The following is a 14895-nucleotide window of genomic DNA, read 5'->3' as shown; positions in this document are numbered from 1 at the left end:
CCGGCCAGCGCTAAGGGCTGGATCGGAGGCGGCTGACGTCAGGACGTCGGCTGACGTCCATGACGTCACTCCGCTCGTCGCCATGGCGACGATCTAAGCAAAACAAGGAAGGCCGCTCATTGCGGCCTTCCTTGTTTATTATGGGCGCCGGAGGCGATCGGAAGAACGCCTCCGGAGCGCCCTCTAGTGGGCTTTCATGCAGCCAACTTTCAGTTGGCTGCATGAAATAGTTTTTTTTTAATTAAAAAAAAAACCCTCCCGCAGCCTCCCTGGCGATCTCAATAGAACGCCGAGGAGGTTAAGGCTTGTGCCATTAACAGTGCAAGAATGGCAGCAATTTTAATATTCCCCTTGAAAATCAACAGGTGAATTTTGATTGGCTTTTTTAGGCTCCACCCAGTTTTCTGAATATTGATCCCAGTCACCCAGTAACCAACTGTGCAATATTGGAGAACCCTGCCATTAACAGCAAAGAATGGCTGCAGTTTACATTTTCCCAGGAAAATTTGTTTTTGACTCCACCCACTTTAACAAGCGGACCCCGGAAGCCGCCCCCTCCCCAGGAGAAATGAGTATAGGGGTACACGGTACCCCTTACCCATTTCAGCAGAGTTAAAAAAAGAAATAAAAACACGACAACGAAAAAAGTCCTTTATTGTTCTAAATTAACCAGGGATACTTACCTTGCAATAATCTCACGCCAGTAACCTCAGGAGTGGTCCCACGCCAGTATCCTCTTATGACATCCCACCTCCCTCCCACACTGGCGAACTCCCACCACTGAATGGTCAGAGTCAGCCTCTGCATCTGTATAGCAGAGGCTGAGAACACGAAAATTTTGCCTTTAAAACAAGAAATTTCGGCAAACAGTGATGCAATCAAAATGGCCACTGGGAAATCCCCGATCGCTGGAGGCCACACTAGCCATTCATCCCCAGGAGTTCTGCAGGATCGGCAGGTGCGCGGGACCTCCTAAGACCCCCTAATAGAGGGGGGCACAGCGCAGGAAGGTGGGAAAGTGGGCACAGAGCGGCGGGACGAGAGCGTGATTGGACAGTGTCAGTGCAGAATACCAGACCAGCGGCACACAGAGCTATCGCTCTCGGTAAGCCGTTCCACTGGCTGGCTGAAATTCTGGAGGTGGGGGGGAGTGCGCAAAAGGGGCCCTAGGTGAGGGAGGGGAGGCTTCCCCACCTCCCTGCCGCTCTGTGCCCACTTTCCCACCTTCCTGCGCTGTGCCCCCCTCTATTCTCTTAGGAGGTCCCGCGCACCTGCCGATCCTGCAGAACTCCTGGGGATGAATGGCTGTAGACAGCCTCTGCAATCTGTATTGCATAAACTAGAAACACGAAAATTGTTTGCTAAAACAAGAATTTTCGGCAAACAGTGTCATGAACAAAATGGCTGCTGGAGAATCCCCGTTCCCCGGAGGTCACCTCAGAGTGTCAGAATACGCGTTATTTCACATGAATGGGTGGGTCCAGGGGATTAGGGCACCTCCTGCTCTGGTCACCTGGACCCACCATCTATGTGAAAAATCACTGGTTTCGCCACTCTAGTGTGGCCTCCAGCGATCGGGGATTTCCCAGTGGCCATTTTGATTGCATCACTGTTTGCCGAAATTTCTTGTTTTAAAGGCAACATTTTCGTGTTCTCAGCCTCTGCTATACAGATGCAGAGGCTGACTGTGACCATTCAGTGGTGGGAGTTAGTCAGTGTGGGAGGGAGGTGGGATGTCATAAGAGGATACTGGCGTGGGACCACTCCTGAGGTTACTGGCGTGAGATTATTGCAAGGTAAGTATCCCTGGTTAATTTAGAACAATAAAGGACTTTTTTCGTTGTCGTGTTTTTATTTCTTTTTTTTAACTCTGCTGAAATGGGTAAGGGGTACCGTGTACCCCTATACTCATTTCTCCTGGGGAGGGGGCGGCTTCCGGGGTCCGCTTGTTAAAGGGGAACCCCGGATGGCACCATGAACCCCCCAGGACGTCGGCGGCCCCCACCTCCTCCTGGGGCACCGGAGGTGGGGAAGAGCCCCTTGTCCATGGATTGGACAAGGGCTCTGGGGGAGAGGGGGAGGTTGGCCGCCCCTCTCCTTCAGAGCCCCCCATACCATGGACCATGCGGGCTGGTATAACTCAGGGTGCGAAGCCCCACGTGGCCGGGACTCCGCATTCTGGCTATCCCAGCCTGCATGGGGGACAAGGGGTTAAGGAGGCTTGGGAGGGGGGACCCCACGCTGTCTGTTTTCATGAAATGTATACAATATGTATATAGAACTCGGAATGCAGTAACCTGCTCTGCAGCAGTGTCATTTTACACAGTTTAAAAATCATTTTTCCTATGAAACTTTAAAATCGTTTATTTCAAAAACTATAAGCTCTTTTCACAAATTTTTTTTTTACCATGTTCCTACTCATCTGCTTAATATACATGCCAAATTTGGTGATGATAGCATGTAAGGGGGCTTCACAATTCACCATGGAATTTAGCACAATTGACTTCATTGTAAACACGAATTCGGTACTCGGAATTGCAGAATTTTCGAGTTTCGAGTGCTTACTCGGAACTGCCAAATTCCGATGGCAAACTCGAAATTCGGAATCCGAGAGCTCAGCCCTGCACACAGGCACTCAATGACCAAGTTTGTGAGCTTTTGGGTTCCTGGCATCAAAATTGTGTGAATGGAAGCAGTTTATCCACCAATGAAATCTGATTTGCTGTTTGTGGCTCCACCAGATTTGAGGCCTCTGCCATTAAGAGTGTAAGAATGGCAGCAATTTAAATATTCCCCTTGAAAATCAACAGGTGAATTTTGATTGGCTGTTATAGACTCCACCCATTTTCCTGAATATTAATTCCAGTCACCCAGTGACTAACTGTGCAAAGTTGAGAACACTTGCTATTAACAGTGTAAGAATGGCTGCAGTTTATATTTTCCCAGTGAAATTTGTTTTTTGCCCCGTCCACTTTTGTGACCTTGACACACAGTCACTCAATGACCAAGTTTGTGAGCTTGACATCAAAAATGTGAATGGAAGCAGTTTATCCAGCAAAGAAATCTGATTGGCTTTTTGTGGCTCCGCTCCCTTTAGTGCATTTGAACCCCAGTCACCCAATGACCGACTGTAGCAAGTTTGAAGCCTCTGTGTGAGGATCCGCGTGGCTGCCTGCGCAGGCAGGCAGCCTTTTGACCACTGTTCAGGTCTGCATTCTGCAGGTCTCTGGAGGAGAGACCTTTTGTCAGTTGTGCAGCTTGCTGTTAAGGAATTTTCATATGTTTGTCATGCAGATTGCCTAGCCACATCCTTTCTGGGCTTGCTCTATAAAGAGCTATGTTTCCCACAGTAAGTTGCTGGTCATAAGGAGTCTTCCTGTGAAACACTCTGGAGAGTGTCAGCCTTGCTCATTGTTTGAAAGATTAGCTTAAGAGTGGTTCCTGGGACTGCACTTAGGCAGGTTTCCCTAGTGCAGCGATTGTCCTGTCCCTGCGGTGGTCGACAGGAAGTCATTCTGATCTTTGTTCTTGGAGTATAGCTGGTGCAGCGGTTGCTACCAGCTATCTCCTCTATCTGTCTTTCTTGGATCGCACTCGCCTAGCGCTAGTGCTGTGGATCCGTCTGATCTCCATCTCTCTGTCTCCCTGGATCGCACTGGCCTCTTTTCGCTAGTGCTGTGGATCCTGTCTCTCGCTTGTTCCTGCTTTCGTGTGTCTGTCTTGTCCGCTACGAACGCTTGCTGGAGGCTCGGTGAGGTAACCGTTAAGCAAGCGCTCGCGTCCTCTGTTTCATGTTAGTTTGTCGGTGGTTAGTTAGGTGTGCTTGTCTCTATTGTGCTTATCACGCGGAGACCGCGCAGGAACGCGTGCACTGTTGCGAATGAGTGCGGTGTTCGCGTTCAGTTAGCGTTTGTTATTTTCCTTATCTCCTCATTGTATGATTTGCTGTGCCTTTGCTACTCTCGTGCTCCGCCTTGCTGTAGCCTTGTGTCACGTCTAGCGATCGCACCTCTCGCGATTGCGTTCCTACTTTATATCTGCTGTGGTGTGTGCACCGTCACGGGTTGGCGACTAGTTTGGTGCACACACACACACAATCTGTCTCTGTGCTCACTCTCTTGCGATTGCGTTTCTTCCCTTCGTACAATTCCTGTCTGGCGTGTGTTGTAGGGCAGAGGAGCTGTTCCTCTGCACTCCACAGCTCCACCTGCCGACAGGAATTTCCCTCTGCAGGTGCATTGCACCTTCTGCTGGGTTTCCGCAAATTATACGTTTGTGGAGGATTTCCGCAGTGTCAGCGCACGTCTTGTGCGCTGATCACGGAGAGAATTCCACATTCGTTACACTCTGCCATCAACAGTGTAGGAATGGCAGCAGTTTAAATATTCTCATTGAAAATCAATAGGTGGATTTTGATTGGCTGTCGTAGGCTCCACCCACTTTCCTGAATATTAATCCTAGTCATCCAGTGACCAACTGTGTCACATTTGAGAGCCCTGCCATACAGTGTAAGAATCGTTGTTGGCGCCTCCGACTTTTTCTAACCTTGAGATACAATTACTCATTTACCAAGTTTATGAGCTTTGGGGTCCTTGACATCAATCATTTGTATATTCCCACTGAAATTAAACAAATCTGATTGGCTGTTTGTGGCTCCGCCCCCTTTCTGATTTTGAACCCCAGTCACCAGCTGTACCAGGTTTGAGGCATTTGCTAATAATAGTGTAAGAATGGCAGCAATGTAAATATTCCCCTTGAAAATCAATAGGTGAATTTTGATTGGCTGTTAAAGATCCTCCCACTTTCCTGAATATTAATCGTAGTCATCCAGTGACCAACTTTGTCACGTTTGAGAACCCTGCCAATAACAGAATGGCTGAAATCAATCTCACAAATCTGATTGGCTTTTGTGGCTACACCCCTTTAGTAAATTTGGACCCCAGTCACCCCCTGTATCAGGTTTGAGGCCTCTGCCTATTAACAGTTTAAGAATGGTAGTGTAACGATCGGTGTAACACAGAGAGGATCTGATTACCGGTGATCTGCAGTATCACTGGGAATACAGATATATACCAGATTATTGATGATCTGCAGTATCACCGATAATCAGATATATAAGCTAACCTCTGGACACCTGAGTAGAGTAGGAGTGTTTGGTGCAACTGTAATACTTAGAGGACTAGGCCTCAGAGCAGTAAAGAGTACTGCACAAATTCCTTCCAAAGACCTGAACTCTCCCGGGGGGAGGAGTCAGGCTGAGAGTAGGAAGGACAAAACCGAGAGTGACACTCAGGAGGGAGTGTCACTACCAGGACTGAGAACCGCCTCTAACAGTAAGGTCGGTTCTCGAGGTCGGACAAACCAGGTCGTAACCACACAGACAGATACAGTACAGATTCAGAAGGCAGATGCGGGGTCTAATAAACAAGCAGGGTTCGGCAACAGGGTATCAGAAATATCGAGGTACAGAATCAGGAGGCAGATGCGGAGTCTTAGGGCGAGCCGGGGTTCAGCAACAGAGTATCAGAATAGCAAGGTACAGGATCAGAGTTCAGAAGAATAGTCAAGCAAGCAAAAGGTCATAACAGATAATCACAATCAAACTAGTACTTTAGACTATCAACAGAATCTAGCTAAGTGTAGGATAACAGCTCCAGCTGGTCCCGGCACACTTTAGGATCTGACTCAGGTCTGAGTGCTCCCACATAGTGATCGCAACGCCAGACAACCAGCAACTGAACAGCCAGCAGTATATATACTAAAACACTCTCCAGCCCCTCCTTAAGTGCTGCCTGGACAGCCTGGTTGTCAGCTGACCGGCTTGGTCAGCTGACCCTTTTCTGACTGCCATATAAGTTCTGCCTCTCTGCGCGCACGCGCGTCATTCTGAACCTTGGTGGACTATCAGTCCCAGCCACACCAGTACTGTCTTGCAATGTGCTCTCTGACCTGTGCGCGGGGTTGGTCGCACCGCCATCAGCACCGGCGGCTGCCTCCCCGCGCTGGGTCAGACTGTTCGCAATAGGCCCATGCACGCGTTCCGCCATGCCATGCGCGGAAAGAGCCACCTCCCGCTGACTTATAGCGGCGGCTCTTCCGCGTTTCTTCACAGGTAGCAATGTAAATATTCCCCTTGAAATTAATTAGGTCAATTTTTTTGGCTGTTGTAGGCTCCACCCACATTTCTGAATATTAATCCCAGTCACCCAGTGGCCAACTGTGTCAAGTTTTAGAACCCTGCCATTAACAGTGTAAGAATGGCAGTAGTTTAAATATTCCCCTTGAAAATCAATAGGTGGATTTTGATTGGCTGTTGTAGGCTCCTCCAGCTGAATATTAATCTCATTCACCCAGTGACCAAGTGTGCAAAGTTTGAAAACAGTGACTGTCCAGCTGATCGAATTTGGTCTGTCCACACTAAAGCAACAACCTTATTATCTTGGGTGTGCGCCCCCCTCCCCCGAGGCACTCATATAGCCGTCGGTCATTGCTACATTGTGATACGCAAGCCCCTTCACCGTGGCAAGGTAACTGTAACGATCCCCTCAGCTGCCTGCGCAGGCAGGCAGCCTTTTGATCATTATTCTGGTCTGCATGCTGCAGGACTCTGGAAAGTAGACCTTCTGTCAGTTTTGCAGCTTGTGCTTGCTGAGGAATTTGCATACGTTGTCATGCAAATTGCCTGGCCACATTCATTGGAGGCGTGTACTATAAGTAGTATGTGTGTCCCACAATGCTTCGCTGCTCATAGAGGTTTGTTCCTGCTGGACTCACCTGGAGTGTCAGCCACTGCTATCTTAGTATAGTTAATTCTTGGGGAGTGCTCCTTGCATTCCTAGTTAGTGCAGTCAGTTTGTGTATAATTTGTACTGCCTATTCTGTCCTGTCTTGTCTGTCGCGATTGCGCTGTCACCAGCGGCGGTTGATAGCGAATCGCTCTGTCTTGTTTGGATCGCACTAGCCTCTAGCGGTAGCGGCTGTGGATTCTTCTGATCTAGTTCCTGGAGTGTAAGCTGGAGCAGCGGTTGCTACCAGCTACCTCATCTGATCTGTCTTGTTTAGATCGCACTAGCCGCTAGCGTTAGCGGCTGTGGATCTTTCTGATCTGTGTTCCTGCTTGGATCACACTTGCTCTGGCGGAAGAGCGGTGGATCCTTTCTGCCTAGTTCCTGTTTCTCGTTTGTCTGTCTTGTCTGATACGGGCGCTTGCTGTAGGCTCGATGAGGTAACCGTTAAGCAAGCGTTCACGTTCTTTGTTTCGTGTTTGTCTGTTGATGGTTAGTTAGGTGTGCTTGTCTCTATTGTGCTTATCACGTGGAGACCGCGCATAACCGCGTGCACTGTTGCGAATGAGTGCGGTGTTCGCGGTTAGCTAGCGTTTATTATTTTCTGTATCTTCTCATTGTATGATTTACTGTGCCTTTGCTATCCTCGTATTCTGTTCTGATCTGCCTTGTGTCACTTCTGGCAATCGCCGTTCTTGGCGGTTGCGTTTCTGTTTCGCACCTGCTGTTGTGTGTGCGCGGTCGCGGGGTGGCGACTAGATTGGCGCACACACATACAACCTGTCCCTTTGCTCGTTCTCATTCGCAATCGCTTCTCTTGCGATTGCGTTCTGCGCTTCGTGCAATTCCTGTCTGGCATTTGTGGAGGTGCAGGGGATTGGTTCCTCTGCACTCCCCAGCACCATCTGCCGACAGGAATTTCCCTCTACTGGTGCTTGCACTAAAAGCTGGGTTCTAGCATCTTGACACGCTTGTGGAGGACCTCCGCAGTGTCATCGCACATCTTTGTGTGCTGAACACGGAGATATCCCACAATCGTTACAGTAACGATCACGAAGGGGAATTGACACTTGTACATGCCTTTTGTTTTGTTGTTGCAGCTGCAGTGCAGCCAGAAAAATTAGGCAGGCATGTACACAAACCAGAAAAATTATAGCGGCCCCTAGCAGTGGCCTTAAAAAATCAGGAATCCACCTGGAGTCCTGGACCCTGTTGGTGGTGACGGAGAAGGCAGTCAATCGGCCTGCAGGCAGAGATGCTGTGTGGGGACCGACTTAGTCTTGGGGCAGGCAGGCAGAGATGCTGTGTGTGGGGACTGACTTAGTCTTCGGGCAGGCCTGAGCGTGCTTTGCAGACCAGGCATCCGTGGTCAGGTGGACCCTTGACCCAACACTGTGTTCCAGAGATGTCACCACTTGCCTTTCAACATCACGGTACAGTTTAGGTATCGCCTTTTTTTGAGAAATAATTGCAGCCTGGTATCTTACACTGCGGTGTGTGGCTTTGCTTTTGTGTGCTGATTTTCCTGAGGTGGTCATCCCATTGCAGTTTGTGCTTTGTAATCATGTGCCTTCGTAAGGTAGTTGTCCCTACACGGGTCCTGGACTTTCCACGGCTCAATTTTCAGTGGCAGAGAGTACAGATGGCATTGCTCTCATCTGAGGCAGACACACAAAAAAATGTCCACGCCGCTGAGCCCTGGGATGATGGCAATTTAGTGATGGCTGCCGACGGAGTGTTAAGTGGGGTGCCAGAATCAGAGCAGGAGGAGGAAGCTGAGGAAGATGAGATGTTTTGTGTTAAATAGTTAACTACGTCCTGACAATATTGGGAGTTGATGGCACATGCCTTCTGAACACTGTACTTTGGTCCAGGGCTGCATGAAATCATGCCACCTCGACCTCGTACAGACCTGCCGGGTAGTCTGCCTCTGGCTCTGCCTCTTGTTTTGTCCATATTGGGGGGGATGAAGTGAAAGGTATGTACTGACTTGCCTAATACAATGTACGGTTACACAGATGCAGTGAACAGGTTGCAGTGACTGCTGGTACAACAATGTGCGGTTACACAGGTTCAGTTAACAGGTATCCACGGACTGGTATATAAAACAGCGTGCGGTCACACAGGTGCAGTGAACAGGTATGCAGTGACTGGTATTACAAATGTGCAGCTGTCACGCACACACAGGTACCGTGAACAGGTGCAGTGACACTGCGTGCGGTCACATAGGTAGGTAAGTAGGTGCACTGAACAACAGGTGGGTATGCAGTGATTGGTATTACAAATGTGCACCTTTCACACACACACACCCAGGTACCGTGAACAGGTGCAGTGACACTGCCTGCGGTCACGTAGGTAGGTAGGTGCACTGAACAACAGGTGGGTATGCAGTGATTGGTATTACAAATGTGCACCTTTCACACACACACACACACACACACACACACACACAGGTACCGTAAACAGGTGCAGTGACACTGCGTGCGATCACGTAGGTAGGTAGGTGCACTGAACAGCAGGTGGGTATGCAGTGATTGGTATTACAAATGCGCACCTGTCACACACACACACACACACACACACACACAGGTACCGTAAACAGGTGCAGTGACACTGCCTGCGGTCACGTAGGTAGGTAGGTGCACTGAACAGCAGGTGGGTATGCAGTGATTGGTATTACAAATGCGCACCTGTCACACACACACACACACACAGGTACCGTGAACAGGTGCAGTGACACTGTGTTCGGTCATGTAGGTAGGTATGTAGGTGCACTGAACAACAGGTGGGTATGCAGTGATTGGTATTACAAATGTGCACCTGTCACACACACACACAGGTACCGTGAACAGGTGCAGTGACACTGCGTGCGGTAACGTAGGTAGGTAGGTAGGTGCACTGAACAACAGGTGGGTAAGCAGTGATTGGTATTATAAATGTGCACCTGTCACACACACAAACAGGTACCGTGAACAGGTGCAGTGACACTGCGTGCGGTCACGTAGGTAGGTAGGTGGGTGCACTGAACAACAGGTGGGTATGCAGTGATTGGTATTACAAATGTGCAGCTGCCTGTCACACACATAGGTAGTCACTGAATGTGCTGGGCCTGGCAGTGGCACAGTAGGAATTACCAAGGCTGTATATGCAACACAAGTGTCTATATAGATCACAAGAACAACATTAGCTCTCAAAAGAGCTGTTGAGGATGAGGAGTGCTTTTTAGCAATAAGATCCGCAAGAAGGAGCAACCTAACAAGCCTAACACAAGAGCCTAACTAAGCTTTCCCTATGTCAGCAGCAAGGTTCTCTCCCTTCTCTAATTACTGCAGCAACATGAGTGAGTGAAATGGCTGACGCTGCCTGTGTTTTATAAGGTGGGGGGGCTCCAGGAGGGAGTGTAGCCTGATTAGCGACCCTGTGCCTGCTGACTGTGCCGTAGAGGGTCAAAGTTGACCCTAATGATGTAGTATAGGGGGCGGGTTGAACTCTCATAAAGTTCGCGGTTCACCGCGAACGCGAACCACCGAAGTTCACGCGAAAAAGTTTGCGGGCGAACCGTTCGGGCCATCTCTATTCCTGTCTTTTCTCAGCATCCTCTTCAGACACATGCAGCCGTACAGCACAGGCTTCTCATTGGCTAGCTTGTCTCAGGACTTGTAGGATAGACAAGCTTTACATTTCCTTTTCCTGTACTCTCCAAATCTCTTACGCTGTTCCAGCATTTCGCTCACTCTAGCACCATTTTTGAATAGTTTAATAAACTATCTCCAGCGTGTGTGTGTGTCTTGGGTGCTAGAGGAAATTCATGTAAAAAAAGGCACCTAGAAAAAAGGGCACGGGGTATTGTTGCTAGTACAATATCGGTAAAATTACCAATATTCTACCACTACTTCCCACCATAGTCATCAGTCATCTCTTTAGCCACCAAAAGAACCCCTCCCCCCACCACCACCACGTAGAGGCCTAGTGGCCAGTTATCTCTTTGATTACAAGTAAACCTGAGACGGGGATTTCAAAAAATTATACATACCTGGGGCGTCATCCAACACCCTCCAGGCTGATCGCTCCCTCACCGTCCTCCACCGCCACCAGGATAGTCCGCAATTCAGCCCCAAAAGTCCTCCTGTCTGTGGTGTTTTGCACATGTGCATCACGACCGCATGCACTCTGCACCGCTCCTGTCGTTAGGAGTATTCTGCGCTTGCACAATACTCTCGTCAGCGGGAGTGAGACTAGGGGAGCGCGCGCAGTAGGCCTGCGCTGACTGGCCCCGACTGAAGGACCTCCAAGGCCGAATTGCAGGCGGTGAAGAAGGATGGCGTGGGGGTGATCAGCCTGGAGGGGGTTGGAGAAAGCCCCAGGTATGTATCATTTTTTTATTTTTTCTGTCTCAGGTACAATTTAACTATCTGTTCTAAATCTAATTACATTCCGAGTATGAGAATGTGTGCTAATGTCTGTTGATAGCCAAAGAGTTGTTATGCATGGGTCCATGTAGAACACACAGGAACATATGAGGGTGTGTATGTATGTGTAGCTTTATTTACATGGTTCCATATGAATTCCATTGGCTTAAGGAAGAAATTAATTACAAATATTGTCTGAAGCAGAGAGCTGGAGATATTCCCCTCCCTGAATACAAGACATCCAGGAGATGCAGAAGATTAGGTATAATACATGCCAACTCATGGCGAAGAAGGACAAAATTACCTAAATGATCCCACCTTACCTCTGGTCATTCACGTTAGAACCCCCCCCCCCCCCCCCCATTTAGCTGACCCTGACTGTAGTTTGGCTGCCGAGATTTAGGATCCCAGCTGCTGCAACAAAGTGCACAGAAGAACCCCAAGAGAATTGTCTTTAAATCTCTAAGTGTTTTCTATTGGTCTGGTGAACTCACCAATAAGAATCCTTCTAATATGTTTTGCGGGAGCTCCTTTTCAGTAGTGCAGCGAGGATGGACGTGTGGCAGGCGGCTCTTCACTCAAGATTCTAGAAGAGAGAAGAAGAGAAGACAAGAAGTTTAAAGAAGGTAGAAGTTCACATACAAAAATGTCAGTAGAATGATGAGTCGTGCAGCTGTCCTTGTTACATTACTCAACGTTCCGAACTCCCGGATCATCTCAAGCAAAGACAATGGCCACAATTCACTAAGCTCATCTCCTGCCTTTAATAATGATTCTGTGCTGTTTTTACTGTTATCACCATGGTGATAAAGCATTTAGTATTCACTAAGCAATTTACCTCAGGCAAACCTTAAAATAAGGATTCTGTCCTTAAAGGGGAACTGAAGAGAGAGGTATATGGAGGCTGTCATATTTATTTCCTTTTAGACAATACCTGTTGCCTGGCAGCCCTGCTGATCCTCTGCCTCTAATACTATTAGCCATAGCCCCTGAACAAGCATGCAGCAGATCAGGTGTTTCAGTGGTTCAGACTTATAAGTCTGATCTGACAAGACTAGCTGCATGCTTGTTTCTGGTTTTAATCAGATACTACTGCAGAGAAATAGACCAGCAGGGCTGCCAGGCAACTGGTATTGATTAAAAGGAAATAAACATGACAGCCTCCATATACCTCTCTCTTCAGTTCCCCTTTAAGTTAATGACTGATTTCTAGCAGGTCAGAGATGAAAAACTAACTATAACAAGTAACTTGTCTATATATATTATCTAAAGTTTAGATAGTTTACACAGCATATGCTGCAAACAGCTTCAAAAGTTAATGATTATTTATTCCTGTGATACAATGAGGCCAGCCATGTTCTGTTTGTCTCATTGTCACAGGCTGAGGGCTGGAGATGCTATCAGCTTGCCTGTGTGTAAATTCAGTCCCCTCTCCTCCTCCCTCCTCCCCTCTGTCTCTGAAATCAATGGCTAGTAACCTCCTTCTCCTCCTGCCCAGACTGAGCTCCCATAAGCCCTTGCTACAGTGCCAAGGCACAAAAGGAGCTGTGGGTGAGGCTTGTTTAGTTTATAGGGAATCAGAGTATTAAAACAAAGCAAAAAACTATAAACTATATGAAAGGAACACAATTATGCAATGAGTAGAAGTTTATCTCTGATCCACTTTAAGTGAAGTGTTACTACAGACTACAATGTACAGACCAGTGGCCTAGCTAAGGATCTATGGGCCTCGATGCAAGTTTTACTTTGGGCCCCCCAAGCACTCTATACACAACAATTGATACCAAAACCTGCCAATAGCAACTACAGTGTCAGAGGTGAAAGATGGGGATGGGGAACGGGTCCAACTGAAAATGGGGCCTGTGAATTATGGCGCTCGGTGTTGCTGCTAATCCGTTTGACGCTTATCGCTATTTAACGTTAAAGCCTTATCGCTATTTAACGTTAACACACAGAACCCTCTCTGTACCTATCCCTAACCCCTAAACCCCCCTGGTGGTGCCTAACCCTAACCACCCCTCTGGTGGTGCCTAACCCTAAGACCCCACTGGTGGTGCATAACCCTAACACTCCCCTGGTGGTGCCTAACCCTAAGACCCCACTGGTGGTGCCTAACCCTAACCACTCCCCTGGTGGTGCCTAACCCTAACCACCCCCCTGGTGGTGCCTAACCCTAACCAGCCCCCTGGTGGTGCCTAACCCTAACCACCCCCCTGGTGGTGCCTAACCCTAACCACCCCCCTGGTGGTGCCTAACCCTAACCACCCCCCTGGTGGTGCCTAACCCTAACCAGCCCCCTGGTGGTGCCTAACCCTAACCACCCCCCTGGTGGTGCCTAACCCTAACCACCCCCCTGGTGGTGCCTAACGCTAACTGCTCCCCTGGTGGTGCCTAACCCTAACTACCCCCCTGGTGGTGCCTAACCCTAAGCACCTCCCTGGTGGTGCCTAACCCTAAGACCCCTCCTGGTAGTGCTTAACCATAACCACCCCCCTGGTGGTGCCTAACCCTAAATTTCCTCTGGTGGTGCCTAACCCTAACCTTGACAGTGTTACATTAAATCCATTCACTGTTTTGCAGTTAAATAACGTCTGCTGTTTGGCATATGAACGGCACTATTGATAAATAACGTACATGTGCTCCATTATTATGCAGTACTAACGATAAATAGCGATAAGCGTATCTTTTGAATGCGGCACCATTTTTATGCATAGGCGCATATGATCCGAGTTTGTTAATGATTACCACTATTCAAAGTATCTATAGAAGTGATTATTATGAGCACAGGACCAATAGAGAGCTAATACTGCAGTTGAAGGAGGGTCATTTTAAATTGGTGGGTTACAAGAAAATTGCATAGCACCGCGTTTGCTATACGATTTTCCTGAGATCCTATTGGCTGAAACCAAATGTGAGAAAATGCTGCATGCACTACGTTTGGGGGGAAATTAAATTGCACCAGTGAAAAAAGGACACAGAGATGACTATTTCCACTGGTATACAGTGCGTTATGCATCTGAGTTCTCATACGCGAAATGAATGCGATTTGGAAAACGTGAATGCGAATTTTAACATCCGATTATTAATCTCCATAGCAACATGATGTCGCTGTGACTATTATTATTATTTTTAGTATTTATATAGCTTCGATACTGCAAATTGGTCTGTGGAAAAAACACTGACTTTTTTCCACAGACTCAAGTGTGACCCCTGCCAAATAATTATGAGAACCGAATGCGAAACTTTGCATTGAAAACACAGAAATTTGAAAATTCACATATGCAGCATAGTGGAAAGCACTCTTTACTTGAAGCTCTGGGTCCCCCTGTTCATATCCCAGCCAGTGCACAATGTGCAAGGAGTTTGTACATGCTCCCTGTTGCTGCCTGGGTGTTCTCCGGGCACTCCAGTTTCCTCCCACATCCCTAAAAAATACAGCTAAGTTAATTAGCTTCCCCCTAAATTGGCGCTAGACCATAATACATACACTACATGATATAGATGTATGACTATGGTAGGGATTAGATTGTGAGCCCCTCTTGCCAGCGCGTTGGGATTTTTTGTAAAGCGCTTTTCTAAGCGCTTTTGCAGAGCGATTTGTTTTTTCACTTCCTGAAGTTAGTCAGGAAGTGAACTCTTTCACCCGGAAATGAACAAATGTATTTATTCAAGAAAGCGCTGAGGAATTCGCTATACAAAGT

General features: G+C 48.0%; 1 protein-coding gene across 2 annotated transcripts in view; it reads left to right on the top strand.

Annotated features, from left to right (window-relative positions):
* P2RY11 (purinergic receptor P2Y11) overlaps positions 1 to 14895 on the top strand; it is a 144379-nt gene that overhangs the window by 65997 nt on the left and 63487 nt on the right. The window lies entirely within an intron of this gene.

This window comes from Hyperolius riggenbachi, chromosome 3, assembly GCF_040937935.1.
Source record: "Hyperolius riggenbachi isolate aHypRig1 chromosome 3, aHypRig1.pri, whole genome shotgun sequence".
NCBI lineage: Eukaryota > Metazoa > Chordata > Amphibia > Anura > Hyperoliidae > Hyperolius > Hyperolius riggenbachi.
This window is presented reverse-complemented; position numbering and strand designations above follow the sequence as displayed.